Below are 17,596 nucleotides of genomic sequence, written 5' to 3'. Positions count from 1 at the left end.
CAGCACTTTCTCCCTTGGGCCTCTTCAATCTGCTGACCAGTCTGCCTGGCAGACTCACCACTATTCTTTATTTGGCAAACACCACATCATCCATCAGTTCCCAGCTCAATTTCAGTTAATTACATAGAATCTCTTTGCTTCCTCGTATAGATGAAGTGGAATTAGTTTAGTCCACCAAGGACTTCTCATGTACCCCTCACTAGTGTTGATTTTAGTTATAGGGCATTTTCTACCTCCCCACAGAGATTCCAGAAACCAGAGCAATGCAAGAGAAACTAGAAAAACTTGTGCTTCATCGCCACCTACTGGAAAACAAAAGAAACACTTCTTATCAATTTACCAAATAGAGAAGTGCCACTCTTGGGAAAGAAAAGAAAAGTAGATCTCATTTTCATAGATGCCTAGACAGAAAAGGAACCCATCAAACATGGTGAATAACCAAAGTAATGAGGCAGCTAGGAAAGAAAATGAAAAAATCTCCAGATAATAAACTTAAAGACATGGAAATTCGTGATTTAAATGACAGAGAATTCAAGATTGTAGTTCTGAAAAAACTCAACAAGATACAAGAAAACACAGATAGGCATTTTAATGAACCCAGAAATCAAATCAATGAACACAAAAATACTTTACCAAAGATATTGACACTTTTCAAAATAACCAGCCCTGGCCAGTGTGGCTACGATGATTGGAGAGTCCTCCAGTGCACTGAAAGGTTGTGGGTTCAATTCTCAGTCATGGCACATAGTACCTAGGTATGAGTTCAGTACTAGTTGGGGTGTGTACAAAAGGCAACCAATTGATGTTTCTCTCTCACATCAATGCTTCTCTCTCTCTTTCTCTCCCTTTCTCTCTCCAAAACAAGCAAGCAAGCAAGCAAGCAAGCAAGCAAGCAAACAAACAAAAGTGTATCTTAAGGAGAAAAAAAACAAAACAAAAAACAAAAAGAAGAACCAAATAAAAACTCCAGAGATGAAGAACTCAATAAAAGAGATGAAGAATGAAATAACAAGCTGCAAGCTTAGGAAATAGAGCTGACTGGATAGAGGAAATAATTATTTATAGATTTAGTGTTTACTTTACCAAGGAAAGGGTAAGCCTGGTACATGTTTTAAATGGTAAAAACATGAACTGTTTTTGCCATGTATACTGAGTACCTAGCAAAGAACCTGAGTCATTTTAGTAAAAAAAATACTTATTCAATAAATGAACATTTACTTAGTAGAAAGTAGTGTGGACACAACTTTAGGTAATAGGAGATGAAAACACTTAGACGATTTAGGACAGAGAAACTAAATTTGTTTGAAAGAGCGAAGGTAATTTTTAAAGGGAAAAGTGGCATTTAATTTGGAACTAGAGCAATAAGGAAAATAACACCAAAAGAAGTTGGCCTTTGTCCTGAAATGGATAACACAAGAAGAGGGAAAACAATGAAGAGACAATGAAAGTATAGTCTTCCTTTTTAAGAGGACTGATGAATTATTAATGTTTACACTAACAGACATTTTAACCTTGCATTCATTGTGATCTTAGGACTTAATAGATTTCTCTAAAACAGTTCACTACCTTGTGTTTTTCTGATTTTTGAAATGTATTTTTTCCCTAAAGTCTAGGCTGTTATATCATACTAGAGGCCCCGTGCATGAATTCATGCACCAATGGGATCCCTCGGCCTGGCCTGCGGGATTGGGCCGAAATCAGTTCTCCGACATCTCCCGAGGGGTCCCAGATTGTGAGAGTGCGCAGGCCAGGCCGAGAGACCCCACCAGTGCACAATCAGGGCCGGGGAAGGACGCAGGAGGTTGGCCAGCCAGGGAGGGACCATGGGAGGGCTCCAGGGCATGTCCAGCCCATCTCAGCCAGTCCTGATCAGCAGGACCTCAGCAGCAAGCTAACCTACTGGTCGGAGCGTCTTCCCCCTGTTGGTCAGTGCATGTCATAGTGAGTGGTTGAGCGGCCTTAACATGTCATTAGCATCTTACGCTTTGATTGGTTGAATGGTTGACCGGACGACCAGACATTTAGCATATTAGGCTTTTATTATAGTACTGACTTTGTGGTTATTACTGACTTTAAAAATAAAAGAAACCTCGTGAAGAACATTTCTAGGGCCTAAAAAACCAGTTTATATTCTTAGCCTTTGGGCACTGCTTGCCATGCACCCTTTACAGCCATGATAGTCTTTAAACTAGTACATTTGCAGTATGATCATGGTGACCAAGAAATGAAAACAACCAAAAGTCTCCCTTGATAAAATACTGGATAAAGAAGATAGACTACATATAGTATACACAATGAAATACTACTTAGCTATAAGAAAAGATGAAATACTGCCATTTGTGACAACATGGAGGGATCTAGATAATATTATACTAAGTGAAATAAGCCAGACAGAAAACATCAAGAACCATCTCATTTCATTCATATGTGAGATATAAAACTGAAAGCAACAAATGAAGAAACAAGAAAAACAAACAAACAAATATTCGTAGACAGATAACAGTGTGGTGGTTACCAGAGGGAAGGAGGATGGGGAAAATGATTTGACTTTGGGTGGTGAACATACAACGCAATATACAGATCATGAATCAGAAATGTACCCTTAAAACCTACATCATCTTATTAACCAATGTCATCCCAAAAAATTTAATTTAAAAAAAACAACTAGTAAATTTGGAAACAATCCCAATCACCATGATCCCTAGAGGGAGGGGAACTATTGCCCTTTTCCCCCCACTTGAGTAGCAATTAACTTCTGAAGTTAAGTTGGAAAATAAATCCAAACATATGTTTTGATGTGATTTTATGATAATATATCAACTTAGGTGAATATTTTAATTATAGCTATATGTTTTATTGGCAGAGATTTTTTTTTTAATCCTCACCCAAGGATATTTTTCCATTGATTTTTAGAGAGAGACTGTAAGGAAGAGGGAAAGACAAGGAGAAATATTGATGTGAGAGAAACACATCAGTTGGTTGCCTCCTGCATGCGCCCCGACCAAGGCAGGGGCAGGGAAGGAGCCTGCAACCAAGGTACATGCCCTTGACTGGAATTGAACCTGGGACCCTTCAGTCTGCAAGCTGATGCTCTATCCACTGAGCTACACTGGGTAGGGCTCTTGGCAGAACTTTTAAAAAATTGCCACAAAATTATATCAATTCCTGTTTAATCAGTTGACTTACTAAGAATACTAAGAATGTATCATTAGTACATAGATTTTCATAGAACTCAAGGCATCCTTTACAAACAGCATTACTCCATCTTCATGTCTTCATAAAATAATTTAATACTAAAATAAAATTAAGAAACAATAGCCTTTTTGGATGAGAATAATTTCAGTGCTCATTTAACGTAGCGTATAAGTTATGCAAATTCATTAGACTATTGCCAATAGTTTTTCTTTTATATTTTAGATTTGTTTTTGTATATGCTAAAAATATCTTAACTAATCTGCATACTCCCTTTTCAGAACTATCCTGTATCTTCATCAATTTTTTTTCTGTATTAATAATACATACATACTTCATTGTGTTTTATTAAACTGTTTCATCTAAAGTTGTGTTTTGTTTTTTGGGGGGCTTTTTTGGTTTTTTGCTTTCTCCTGAAATTTTACCTTAAGGCCTTTTTGAGCAGTGGAGTTTATCTTGCCAATCGATAGCTTCAGGTTTTCATAAAAAGCATTCTCTTCTTATACAGGAACTCATTGCTCTTGTATCATAAAAACAACAATCCAAAAGAAAAATATCTACTCTTTGAGACAATGTGGCATGTCATTTCATCCTTTCTTTTTCAAAGTCATGACCATAAATTTCTCTCAGTACTCTCAAACTGCTTTAAAAAGTTCAACACTTAGAAGAAAGATTTCCAAAGCACAACATGGAAGAGAGAGGGAAAGGTGCATTTATAAATGTAGGATGTATTAGGAACATGCATCAAGTATCTTTCTTATTTTCAATAATTTAATGATACTTAAGACTGTAAAAAATATTGTAGAGTTTCCCCAAAATATGGAATGAAGGGATCCAAAATGACTATTTCATCAATCTTGCTATCAAAGGCAAGGGTTCATCTAGTATCTATTTGGTTCTAATTCAAAAGCTTAGGGTACATGGCTATCAAGACTTTCATTATCTGATATTTTCCTTGCCTTTTAACAGTTGTAGGGAAGGAAAATTAGTTTTTTCTCTCCTCTGAGTTCTTAGTTGAGACTCCTGTAATAAAATGCAGATTAACAAAAGAAAAACTAATAGAAATTTATTAGCATGTATACATCATATGTACATGGGAGGTACCCCAAAATGAATAACTCCCCAAGGTGGTTTAGAATTCAGATTTAAATACCATCTTAATAGGGAATGGAGAGGAGAATGTAGGCCTCTCATTAGAGTAATGACTTTTAGAAAAGATGAATAGGCCCTTCGAATGGGAGATATGATGGCGCCTGACAACTTTCTGGGTGTGGTGTAGCCCTTTAGTCTCCTCTCCAATGATAAGCCAATGTGCCTGGTTGATAAGCTCTTAGGTAGGAAACATGACAATTGAATTCCTTTTCGAAAATCTGTCTTTAAGTAGAAAAGACATCCTCTCTCAACATTTCCTGTTTCCAAGTGCCTCCAGCTCAAAATAATATAGCAAAGTTGCATATTTTGTGGTTGCATGGCCTGAACAAATACAGTCATATTTTGATATAGCATAATTTGCTACCCTTCATAGTGATTTGGACAGTATATAATACATGAAAAGTGATTAAGATTCAGACTTAGAGAAAAATAGCTAACTGCGTATCACATATAAGTTTAATCAATATGTAATATTATAAGCATACCTCAGAGATATTGAGGGTTTGGTTCCAGACCATTGTAATAAAGCAAGTCACATGAATATTTTGGTTTCCAGTGAATATAGATACATTCTGCCTACACTATATTGTAGTCTATTAAATGTTAAATAGCTTGATGTCTAAAAAAAATCAATGTATATACTACTTCAAAATACTTTATTGCTAAAATATCCTTACTATCATCTGAGCCTGTTAGAAAACTGCTGCCCATAGATTGCTCAATGCAGGGTAGCCACAACCCTTCAACTTGTAAAAAACACAATAAAGTGAAGTGTGTAAAATGAGGTAAACTTTTATGTTATAAAATTCAGTGACAAAACCTAGAAAAATAATTACTATTTACATTTAAAATATTATTTGTGCTGGTTTTAAAATTTAATGAGTCTTATAATACTTATCTGTCTTATGGAATATAATTTATAATTTTTATATTTGAAATTTAATATTGAGTAAACTCAATTCCATTGCCTGTAACCTAATTATGTAAGTGAAAAGAGGAATTGCAAACTGGTCTTTTTGGCTCCCAAACTGAGAGGTAGCCACCATGAATTAAATTAACCTTAAGATTATAAAATTTCTGAGTAAATTTATTCCCTTAAAAAAAGTCATATTAAAAATAGGTTGGATACTGGGTAAACTACAATAAAAATTCAAATGATCATTATAATTTCTATTTACCATTGACAAGTAAACATATTAACATTTTAAAAGCTACTTTTAAATAGTTACTATAAAAAGATTTAATTCTCCCCAAATTAGACTTGTGGTGATTATCTGGAAATTTAATTATATTCTTTTATCACCTGCAATGTTATATTACTAGAAGCCTGATGCACAAAATTTGTGCAAGGAGCTTGGCCCTTGCAGCCACAGCTGCCTCAGGCCCTCATAGTCCTTGCTTCATCTATACTGTCGTTCTACGGTTTGGTTTAATTAGCATATTAGCTCTTTATTATATAGGATTCCACACTTCACATTTGGTTTAGTAACTTTTTAATGTTTATTGACTATTTTTCTAATATTTTAATCTGCTCTAAGAAGTTCACGTTGTTATTGCATGTAGTCAATTCAATTAAATTCAAGTATTAATTGACTCCATCTGTTCTGAATATACAATATATATAACTTTATAACATCATTGTTTTTGACTTTCAGTTTTTTTTTCTTTTTATTGAATTTATTGGATTAACACTGGTTGGTTAACAAAATTATACAGGTTTCAGGTTCACAATTCTACAGCACATCATCTGCACACTGTATTGTGTGTTCACAATCTGAAGTCACCATTTATCTCCCCCCATACCCTCCTCCACCTCCCTCCACCCCCTTTTCCCCCCAGCAGTCACCGCACTGTTGTCCCTGTCCATGACGTATTTTCTTTTCTTTTCTGCTTTTTTTTTTTTAACTCAATCCCTCCACACGCACACACACTCTACTCACCACCCTCATTGACTTTCAACGTCTAATGAAGGTATTCTTGGAGTCAGGGACAGTGTGGTTTGACAAATTAGATTAAATATATATATGTGTATATGTGTGTGTATTTTTTGATATGTGATGTTTCTTTTTGCTAAGGATATTATAGGTTTTGACTTTTTGGGTCTTTTTATCATGCTGTTTTTTTACATATAATCTGATCCTGGTCAGATACCAAAAATTGAGATCTCTCTCTCTTTTTTACACATGCACTCACACAAGCACTCTCTCCCTTCCCCAATCTCATATATATATATGTATATATATGTATATATATATATGTATATATACATGTATGTATATATGTATTTCAAATGTATGTGCTTATGCACATATCACACATACATATATTTTGGAGAGAAATATATATGAAGTTATAAATAATGCAATACATCATAGTTTGTATGTAAATGTTTATTTCTAAAGATAAGCAGGGTATCTTTTTATACAGCAGCATTTTAATATTATTTATTCTGAAAAAAAGATAAAAAATGTCCTGAAAATAATCCTGACAGCTCTCTAAAAGCCACCTCCACTATCTTATTTTGTAACCAAAATGGATATTTATGAAAATTTCATGCAAATAATGAAGCTTAGCATTAAACTCTATCAATGAGGATAGCAATCATGTTTAAAAATATAAAATGGAAAGACTGTAATTTAATGGACTACACAAAATAACAGTCTTATCGTTGCACTTAGCCTGGTTTCCCATGGAAACAAGTACTATAAAACTACCCAGTGCTCTCACACTCTGGGTAGCAAATAAAAGCCAAGCAACAATTATTGCTATTAGGCTATCAGTCAGGATGTCAGTCTCTGTAATGCTAATAACTTTGGCCTTAGCAGCCAGTTTCAGTAAAATTTACAATGCTCTAAGTCTCAGTACTGAGTAAGAATATAAAACATCAAGAAAACAAAAGCAAATCAGGCACTAAATGCATAAAGAACAAGTGACAATAAAATGTCAGGAACTTAGCGTGCAATCTTCATTTTACCTTAAATGTAGATGTCAAGTTTTAGAACTAATTTTATGTATGTCCCTATTTTTACAGGTTATGTGGACCTGCATAGATGTCTATTAAAAATAAAGTTAATAAAACGCATTACCCTTCTGAAATATTTGCTTCCCATATTGAAATATTCCATAGCAACTGCCAGGGTAATGAACGTTCTGCAATCTTTATACTAAAGGTCCCTGTACCATCTTTCCTGATAGAAACTATCAGCTATCGCTGCTCCGCCGCCACCTCCGCGGGGACCCAGTGGCTCGCCAAACATTGACGACAGATTCCAGAGGTCAGGAACCCACACCTTCATCCAGACGATGCCGGCAAAGGCTCCGTGGTTCTGGGCGACAGTGGTGGCCTGGACACCTCCTGCATTCTCTTGTGGCTGAAGGGACAAGGCTATGACGTCATTGCCTACCTGGCCAACACCGGCCAGAGGCAGACTTTGAGGAAGCCAGGAAGAAGGCGCTGAAGCTAGGGGCCAAAACAGTGTTCATCGAGGACCCAGCAAGGAGTTTGTGGAGGAGTTCATCGGGCCCGCCATCCCGTCTAGTGGCTGTTCGAGGGCCGCTACCTCCTGGGCACCTCTCTGGCCAGGCCCTGCATCGCCCGCAAACAAGCGGAGATCACCCCGCGAGAGGGACCCAAGCATGTGTCCCGTGGCGCAACAGGAAAGGGCAACGACCAGGTCCGGTTTGAGCTCACCTGCTACTCACTGGCCCCCCAGATTAAGGTCATCGCCCCCTGGAAGATGCCCGAGTTCTACAACCGGTTCCAGGGCTGCAGCCACCTGATGGAGTACACAAAGCAGCATGGGATGGGGGTCCCCTCCGAGAACCATGGACGAGAACCTCATGCACATCAGCTACGAGGCCGGAATCCTGGAGAACCCCAAGAATCAAGCCCCTCCAAGGCCTCTACACAAAGATCCAGGACCTGGCCAAAGGGCCCAACACCCCTGACGTCCTTGAGAATGAGTTCAAGAAAGGGTCCCCGTGAAGGTGACCAACGTCAAGGACGGCACCACCCATCGCACATCCTTGGAGCTCTTCGTGTACCTGAGTGAAATGGCGGGCAAGCAGGGAGTGGGCTGCATCCGGATGAAGTCCCAAGGTATCTACGAGACCCCAGCAGGGACCGTCCTTTACCACGCTCATTTACACATGGAGGCCTTCACCATGGATCGGGAGTGTGCAAAATCATGCCAGGCCTGGGCTTGAAATTCGCCGAGCTGGGGTACACCGGTGTCTGGCACAGCCCCGAGTGTGAATTTGCCCGCCACTGCATCGCCAAGTCCCAGGAGCGTGTGGGAGGGAACGCCCTGGTGTGTGTCTTCAAGGCCAGGTGTACAGCCTCGGCCGGGAGTCCCCACTGTCCCTCTACAACTTGGAACTGGTGAGCATGAACTGTGCAGGGCGATTACGAGCCAATCGATGCCACCGGTTTTATCAACATCAACTCCCTGAGGCTGAAGAAATGTCATTGCCTCCAGAGCAAGGTCACCAGCAAATAGGCCAGCTGACAATGAGGGCTGGGCCTCCTCACTTTGCCCATCTCCCAAGTACAGGCGCTAATTGTGATCATTTGTAGTTGTGACTTGTCCTCCAGGGTGGGGCTGGCAGCTTAGTGGGGGTGCCAGGCCTGGCTTTGTTCCCTGGTCCCCTGTAGCCTACAAAAGTGGTCAGTGAAGGGAAGGCTGGGGGGTGGCTATGGTGGGGAGCTATAAGATGACAAATAAAAAGCAAGATACATTTAAAAAAAAACCCAACAACTATCAGCTATAAACACCATTCTTTCTGCTAGTCTTTTATTGCTTTTTTGGCCCACATCAAAACCATTGCCTGTCACTAGTTTTCAACCAAGTCCATGCCATTAAATCATACCTATCTGTATCTTCATTATGAAAAGCCTCATTTTTTGTCACTTTCCAATGCCACTGATTTATTTTAAAACTGGTTTGTATTTTCCTTGCTAACCTTTCTCTTATAATTTTCTTAATATGTAACAGTTGCCATAAAGAAACCACTAAGATAATAACTTCAAAATTTTCATTCTCATCATTTTATATGCTTTTAATATAATTACATTTATTCTCCAACAGTTAAATCTACAAATTGCATTTTCATGAAAATAAACAAAGACTCTTCCAAAATACTTCAATGCAGGAAGCCACATTTTGCTTAATGAAAGTATATATATATATATATATATATATATATATATATATATATATATATCCTTATATAAGAAAATAAAATAAAATAGAGAGCTGATGGTAGGCTGGAATAGTTGCTATAAGGATTAAATAAACTAATAGACATAAGTTCATAAATTCAGAACTCTTGTGTCTGTTAAGTTTTTGCTTTCTAAATTGTGGAAAGTAATTATTGTAACCTTAGAAACTATTATTTAAATTCTTATTAGAGTAATCAGATTACAGTTCTAAAACGGAAATGTTATGTTGTGAAATATGTCTCCATTCTGTAATGAAGTTATACAATTTTTTAGTTTGGAGATAACAGGTAATGTGCTTTTGTTTCATGTGTTTTCATTTTTGGAAATGGCAATATATATTTTTAAATCTGCAGTAGTTGAGTCTGGAGAGTATGGCGTTTGGTTCCCTCTGTCTTCTTGGAGCCTTTGTACCTGTCCTGGCCCGATTAAGTGCCACTATCCCAGAGAATCCTCATGACTGCTCTCTATCCCTAGTTATTATCTATCAGAACACTGCTCATTTCACTTTAGTTATTATAGCTGCTTGCACTCCATACGTCTGCTTTACCCATTCGAATGTGGAAATATGTGAAAAACATCTCCCCTGGAACCTAGATCCATCCTGTAAAAATTATGTGTCAGTCTTTTGAGAGACATTGCAGATCAGTGGTACCTTCCAGCACAAGAATTATATTCATTTGCACATTTACTTAATAAGAATATTTATCCAAATTTGACTCCATACAAAGAACTGACTTGGCTGTGCTGTGGGGGAGGCTGTACAATGTAAATAAGGCACATGAGAAGCCAAAAGGCAGTTTTACTGGAATATCATACTGAAACAGAATTTTAGGGGAATATGGGCAGATTTAGGGAATTTTTAGAGTTGGGGTCCATGGAAAAAACATAGGCTACAGACTGGGAGAAGGTACATTTTCATAACACAAGGAGGCCAGGTGCAGTTATATTTCCATAAGACAAGGAAGCTGCAATAGTTATATTTACATAAGACAAGGGAACTGGAAGTAGCCAAAAATGTCTATATTTACAAAATAAAGAAGGAGAAAGAAAGCCCAGAATGAATAGGAGGACAATGGGGGAGGAGGGCCTCAGAAATTATTATAGTAACCAATTCGAAAGGGAATATTGACGAATGAGAGGGGATATCAGGACACAGGAATTGCAGCCTTTATAAACCATGGAAACAGGAAGTCTGTGCGACTCTTTCCCTCTCCCCACATATAACGCGAGGTTTACCTGGGGCTGTCTTCTTCCCTTGCCCACACGGAGAAGGAGACTTGAACTGGTTCATGCAATCTAGGAGGCGCTATCAGGATTGAGAAATAAATGAAAGACAGACATAAAATAGATTAAAAGCCTGGGCTGGGTGTGGTGCCCGCCCTCCGGAGGGACAGGCAAAGAGAGCCTGCCCTCCTGGAGGGGCAGAGCACACAGAGAGCCTGCTCCAAAAGCTGCTTTTTATATACTTGAGTTACAGGAAGTTATATCACATCTGGGTGGGCCTTTGACATCATGAGATCCAGCCCCTTAACACTGGGCGGGAGAGTCAAACTGGGTGGCGCCCAATCTTTTGACTGGTCACGCCCCCAAAGGAGTGGCTTTGCCAGCTCCCTGGGTCAGCTGACATAAATTAAACCCAGTGTATTTTAAGGGCCCTTGACACCCACGTGGAAGTCTATACTTGTTCTTCAATAAATCTCCACCTTTGCTATACTGCCCTCTGTCTGTGGATTCATTCTTTGACTCCGGCGGACAAGGAATCTGGGTTCCAGTCCAAAAATTCCGTATCAATAAGTGATATGGGGATGGAAAGTACTAAGGACTGTGGGAGCACTTATAGAGGGTTAGGAAAAATGACTTGAAGAGAGAGACTGGAATGTGGTAGAGTTTTTCTAGATGATATGCAAGATGATGAACTCTTTCTGGATAATAAGCAAGATGATGATAAGCAGGATGATGAACTCTCCAGGTCAAGGAAGGTACTTTTGCATAAATTCAGATGAAATTGACATGTTTAGGAAGTTTACACAATTGAGCATGGCTAGATTGTAGTGTATAGTGCTGAATGGCAAAAGGTGAACTGGCGAGGTAAACCAGAGTTCAGTCGTGACAAGTCCCATAAATCAAGTGGCATATCACTTAAGGAGTAGAGTTAGAGTGTCTTTTCTTGTCATACACAACAATGTTACGGGGATATAAATGGTGACTTGAGTTATTTAGATCAAATTATTCAACTTAAAGACAACATCATGGGAGAGAAAGCTGGATTTCTTACCTGTGTACATCTTTCTGAATTGAAATGCATGGTTTCTTCTGGGCAGCACGCAGAGGTGATTTCTTTCCTAGGTTCTTATACAAGTGGATTTAAAGAATGAAGCCACAGACAAAAGGTAGTAGTTGAAAAGGTGGAAATTTATTGGAAATAAGTACACTCTCCCACATGGGGAGGTGGTCCCAAAGGGGGTACCCCACTAAGCTTCTCTTTCTAAGGTTTATAAGGGCTGCAGTTGTGTCCTGAAAATTCCTTCTAAATGGTCAACCTGGGCCCCCCACATTTTTCCCCCTTCAGTGGTAGAATTCTTCATCCCCTGTGAAAATCTGTTTTCCTCTTTCTCCCTTTTGTTTCTCTACCCTCTGTGGCTTTCCCCTATCCTCTGTGAGTGAGTGTCTTTCTCTCCCCTTATCCTGTGGCACTTTTTACCACCTCCAGATCCCCAACCAACTATGCCTCACTCCCCCACAGAACCCCCTAATTCCTAAACCTGCCTACTTAAACCCTAAAAACGCCTTTCATTTTTAGCTTTGCAAATAGAAGCCTAAAGCATCACTGGATTCTGGGATCTGATGTATGCGAAAGACAAGGACAAGTTTTGGTATATTTCTTCAGTGTTATGCAAAACAAGTTTTCTACTTCTGTAACACTCTGTAGATGATGGATAAATGTTATTTCTACAAGGTACTTTCTGATGCAGTTCAGAACAGTTTCACATGCTAGCTAACATATTTTTCACAAACATCACCCATTCAATTTCATCCTATCTCATGTATAGTTATTAGCATAGAAATTCATTAACATTTGCATAGCATTGAGGCATAAGTTATTTTATGATTAAAGAGACCCATAGCTTGCAAATGTTATAAGCTTCTGAAACAACTTTCTCACTTGTAAGATGAAGATGCTACTTGGTTTACATCTATTCATATAGTTACAGAGATAAAACCAGCATCAGAACCCAGATTTCCTGAATCTCAGTGCCAAAAATATGCCATAATATTTTTCTCAGTGTCTGGATAATGTATGAAAGGCATGGTAGTGACAATCAAGTTTGTTAGGACTAGAGGACAACATAATCCTTACCAGGCATTTGTAAGCTTCCAACCACAGGAGAACAAAAAGAAAAAAATCGTTCTGGACACCAGGAGTCAGACCATACAAGGAATGGAAACTGTCCTGAAGGCACCTGATCGCACACCTGCATTCTATCCACATTCCAAGCCCATCGACTCATTACCTAGAAGAGCTTCCAGCCAGTGGCTGCATATAAGGATGTAACTCCAGCTCCTGGGTGCTGCCACCATCGACCCAATGCCCCAGTGTCCCCTTGCCTCAGTGCTGTGTAGTCCAGTGATGGCGAACCTTTTGAGCTCGGTGTGTCAGCATTTTGAAAAACCCTAACTTAACTCTGGTACCGTGTCACATATAGAAATTTTTTGATATTTGCAACCATAGTAAAACAAAGATTTATATTTTTGATATTTATTTTATATATTTAAATGCCATTTAACAAAGAAAAATCAACCAAAAAAATGAGTTCGCGTGTCACCTCTGACAGGCGTGTCACCTCTGACAGGCGTGTCACCTCTGACAGGCGTGTCATGGGTTCGCCATCACTGGTGTAGCCCTTCCCTTTGGACATCACAACACCCATCTCCTTTCCTTAAATAAATTTAATTTTTATCCACTGTCTGAGATGGCTATTTAGCGTGCCCAAGTGCACCATTCATCCACCATGTTCACCTTTCAAATTTTATTTTTTTTAATGTAACAAGAAGAAAACAGACTGGAAAATTCAAATAACTGTTACTACAATTATTATTTTAGATTGTAATGATAGCAAGGATTAAAATATTAAATGTATTGGCATCTATCCTAAGGGATATACTACCATCTTTGAAAAATATATGAAGCCATCAGTTTTGTTGGCATACATTTGTGAAATTCGGAGAGTTGCATGAAAAACTTATATCTGAAATAATTCTACAACAGAATGGTTTAATGTAGATATGTGATCAGCATGTTTATTTTCTGTAAACATACTTTCTATCTAAAATTTCCCATACCATGAAAGCAAAGAAAATTAGATCATAATTTTGCTTCTATTAAACTGATATAAAAACCATTAATTTAGTTCAAATTGTTCACCTTTGGTCTGACAGGGGGGGGGGGGAAGATGCTTTAAAAAAATTTTACTGTGATTTGTTTCCAATGTCTATTTATTTTATTTTACTCACTTTTTTTTTTTTACTTTGGTAGCAATAGTTTTGCTAATTTAATGTTTCAAATTAAAGTTTTAAAATGTATGTAGTTATTGACTGTATAAAATATATTTCAAAGAGAGATATTACATTCATAGATCCAAAGGTACACAGAGCACAAGGTAAGCTAGGTAGTTTATCTAGATATGAATCAAGTATGAGCATAGCACACAGAAACATACTGGAGCTTTTAGGGGGAAATGCAGCTACATGAATGATGTTAAAGAAGCTGGAATCATCTTTGCATTTTTCCATTAGTTGATATGACACTTTTCATTATTTCTAGGTCTTGTGATAGAGATTATCTTATAATAATTATGAATTTGAGAATTAAATTACCCACTCTAATCTGTCATTAAACTGATTGTTTTCACCTAGATATTTTTAAATATTTTAAATTAATTTTCAATGATTTGTTTAAAAAAGAAAAGTTACAATGAGTGGTCCTTAAGTACAAAATATAATGCAAAAAGTTGCATTATATTTAATGTAATCTAAACATCATCAGTTTAAGGTACACCATTATTTTATATATCACAAAGGAGAATAAGGGTAAGACACACTGATTGTTACATGCATTGCAAATTCAGAGATTTTAGAATGTGAAAAAGCTGTGTTTACGATGAATAAAATAGGATCCTTATAAATTTAATTAAAATTAAAACAGGAGAAACCCAATTTCTTCAGACTGTTCTGTAATGATAATTTTGGAATGTCTGAAACAAGTGCCTAGTAAATGTATCAGATGGCATCAAAGAAAAATGATCTATTTTTCTATAGAAGGAGCAAACCATTAGCAATGGGCTGCATTTTAGATTCTTTACAGTACTAAATTTTAAAGGCTGAGATGGGGTTCCTTTGATAGTCACATTAGTCTTGCACTAAGTCTCACAAAGCCATTTGTTATTGCACACTGAGGAGGAAAGGATTTATAATCATTCATAAATATGGCAAGAGATATTGCATTATAGCTGTCAAGCAATACAAGCACATTTTAGAGAAAAGAATATGAGCTCTACCATCTCTGCATTTGTCTGGTTAGATTATACTTTACTGTGTAACATTCCACCAAAGCTTAGCACATCAACACCAACTTCCTGCTCATCTTAACAATGAATATTTTGAGATCTTCTAAAGGAGCTCTCTAAGAACATGGTAATTAAATATTCATGTTTCCTCCAGTTTTTGATGCTGCGGTTGGAACCTGTGGCCTCTGGAGTGGTTACAGAAACAGAGAGAGCCAGAGAGCTACACAGGAATACCGCCACATCCATCCAGCTTGGCCAGAATTTTCACATGACCCCAGAATAAATATAAGGCCTATTAGGACATGTAGTGTGGCCCATGAATATTTAATAATTACTAAATTTCTAAAATATTTAAATATTTCTTTAAAATGCTTTCATTCACTATATATATATATATATATATATATATATATATATATATATATATATATATGTGTGTGTGTATATATATATATATATATATATATATTCTCCTATATAATAAAAGCCTAATATGCTAAGTGTCCAGTCAACAGGTCAGCTGTTCAACCAAGCAAAGTATAATATGCCAATTATATGCTAAAGCTGCTCAACCACTAGCTATGATGTGCACTGACCACCATGGGGCAGACACTCTGACCAGTAGGTTAGCTTGCTGCTGGGGTCTGAATGATCAGGACTGAGAGAGACGGGCCGGACACAGTCTGGAGTCCTCCCGCGGTCCCTCTCTGGCTGGTCAACCTCCTGTGTCCCTCCCCAACCCCAATGGTGCACTGGTGGGGTCTCTCAGCCTGGCCTGTGCCCTCTCACAATCCAGGACCCCTCAGGGGATGTCGGAGGACCAGTTTCAGCCCTATCCCGCAGGCCAGGCTGAGGGATCCCATCAATACATGAATTTGTTCATGTACCTATATAATAAAAGCCTAAGCAACCATTACGGCAGAACAGCCAGAACAATGGGTCGCTATGATGTACACTAACTACCAGGGACAGACGCTAAAATCAGGAGCTGCCCTTTGGTGGTCAGTGTTCTCCCACAGGGGGAGCATTGCTCATCCAGAAGCCAGGCTTATGTCTGGCAAGCGCAGTTGTCATGGCAGGAGCCTCTTCTGACTCTGGAGCAGCAGGCACAGGGGGCCGGGATGAGCGTGAGTGGAGCCCTGCCTGATTTGGGTTCCTCCCTGGCTGCCTACCGCTTGGTACACTGCTACATCCCCTGAGGTGTCCTGGACTGCGAGAGGGCACAGGCTGGCTGAGGGATGCCCCCCACCCCCAGGTGCATGAATTTTGTGCAGCTGGCCTCTACTATACTAATAAAAGGGTAATATGCTAATTAGACCAGATGTATTCCAGATGACCTTCTGGATGTCCTTCCTGACAAAGCCGGGCCCGGCCGAAGCTGCACACGGTCCCAGGAGCTTGCAGCTGTGGCTGGCCTGGTTGAAGCCACCCCCAGTCCCGGGCACCTGAAGCCGGCCAGAGGGAGGGAAACCCAGGTCCCGGGTGCCTGCAATTGGCTGGAGGAGGGAAGCCTGGGTCCCGGGTGTGGGAGCCTAGGCAGAAGTTGCTCGGGGCAATAAGGTAAGCAGGGGAGCAGTTAGGGATGATCAGGCTGGCAGGGGAGCAATTAGGGGTGATCAGGCAGGCAAGCAGAGGGGTTAGGGGCGATCAGGCAGGCAGGCAAGCAGTTAGGAGCCAGTGGTCCCATATTGCAAGAAGGATGTCCCGTATTGGAGAGGGTACAGAATGGGCTGAGGGATGACCCCTGTGCACAAATTTTGTGCACAGGGCCTCTAGTCCTATATAATAAAGAGCTAATATGCAAATGGTCATCACGCCCTCAAGCCATAATGATTGATCAGGAGGGGGCTGAGCACACAGGAGGCGAGCGCGGATAGGCAGGGCTGCGTGTGCGACCAGTCACCAGGAGATGTACCGAGTACCTCTCAGTCCCTCCCTGTGGCTCCCATGGGTGGCGATGGTGGCTCCCTCCCGCCTCACTTCCGTGGAAATGGAGTGGCTCCCGCCGGCTCCCACGGTGGGCAGCAGGAAGCTTACTGTGCACGATTTCGTGCACTGGGTTACCAGTATATAAATATATGTGTCTGTCTATCTGACTGATAGCTATGATGCGCACTGACCACCAGGAGGCAGCTGCTCAAAGCAGGAGCTGCCATGATGCACACTGGCCATTTAAAAATAAATGGCACCACAGACCTGGCACTGACAAACCAATATTGGGCTTCCCCCAAGTGGGACACAGGTACTGCCACCACCCCAGAGCGACACCCCACCAAATCACAGCCAACAGGGCCAGACCCCATGGTGCAAAATGCAGCCCACAGCCCAGCCCAGTCCGGAAATGGTGGCTGTGGATATTGGGCAATGAAGTCACATAGCGATGCCCAGCTTCCTTTCCCTAGCAACTAGCCTCCTTGGAGTTTCTTCAGCCCAGGATCCCGACTTGCTTTATAGCCAGGTAGAAACA

The 17,596-nt window shown here is 39.6% G+C and overlaps 1 pseudogene; it reads left to right on the top strand.

Annotated features, from left to right (window-relative positions):
- The first annotated feature begins 1,259 nt into the window (after window positions 1-1,259).
- Window positions 1,260-9,076, top strand: LOC132226754 (argininosuccinate synthase-like; annotated as a pseudogene).
- Window positions 9,077-17,596: the final 8,520 nt, after the last annotated feature.

The sequence above is a fragment of the Myotis daubentonii genome, chromosome 2 (assembly GCF_963259705.1).
Source record: "Myotis daubentonii chromosome 2, mMyoDau2.1, whole genome shotgun sequence".
NCBI lineage: Eukaryota > Metazoa > Chordata > Mammalia > Chiroptera > Vespertilionidae > Myotis > Myotis daubentonii.
The sequence above is the reverse complement of the archived record's forward strand: the minus strand, read 5'-3'. Positions and strand labels throughout refer to the sequence as shown.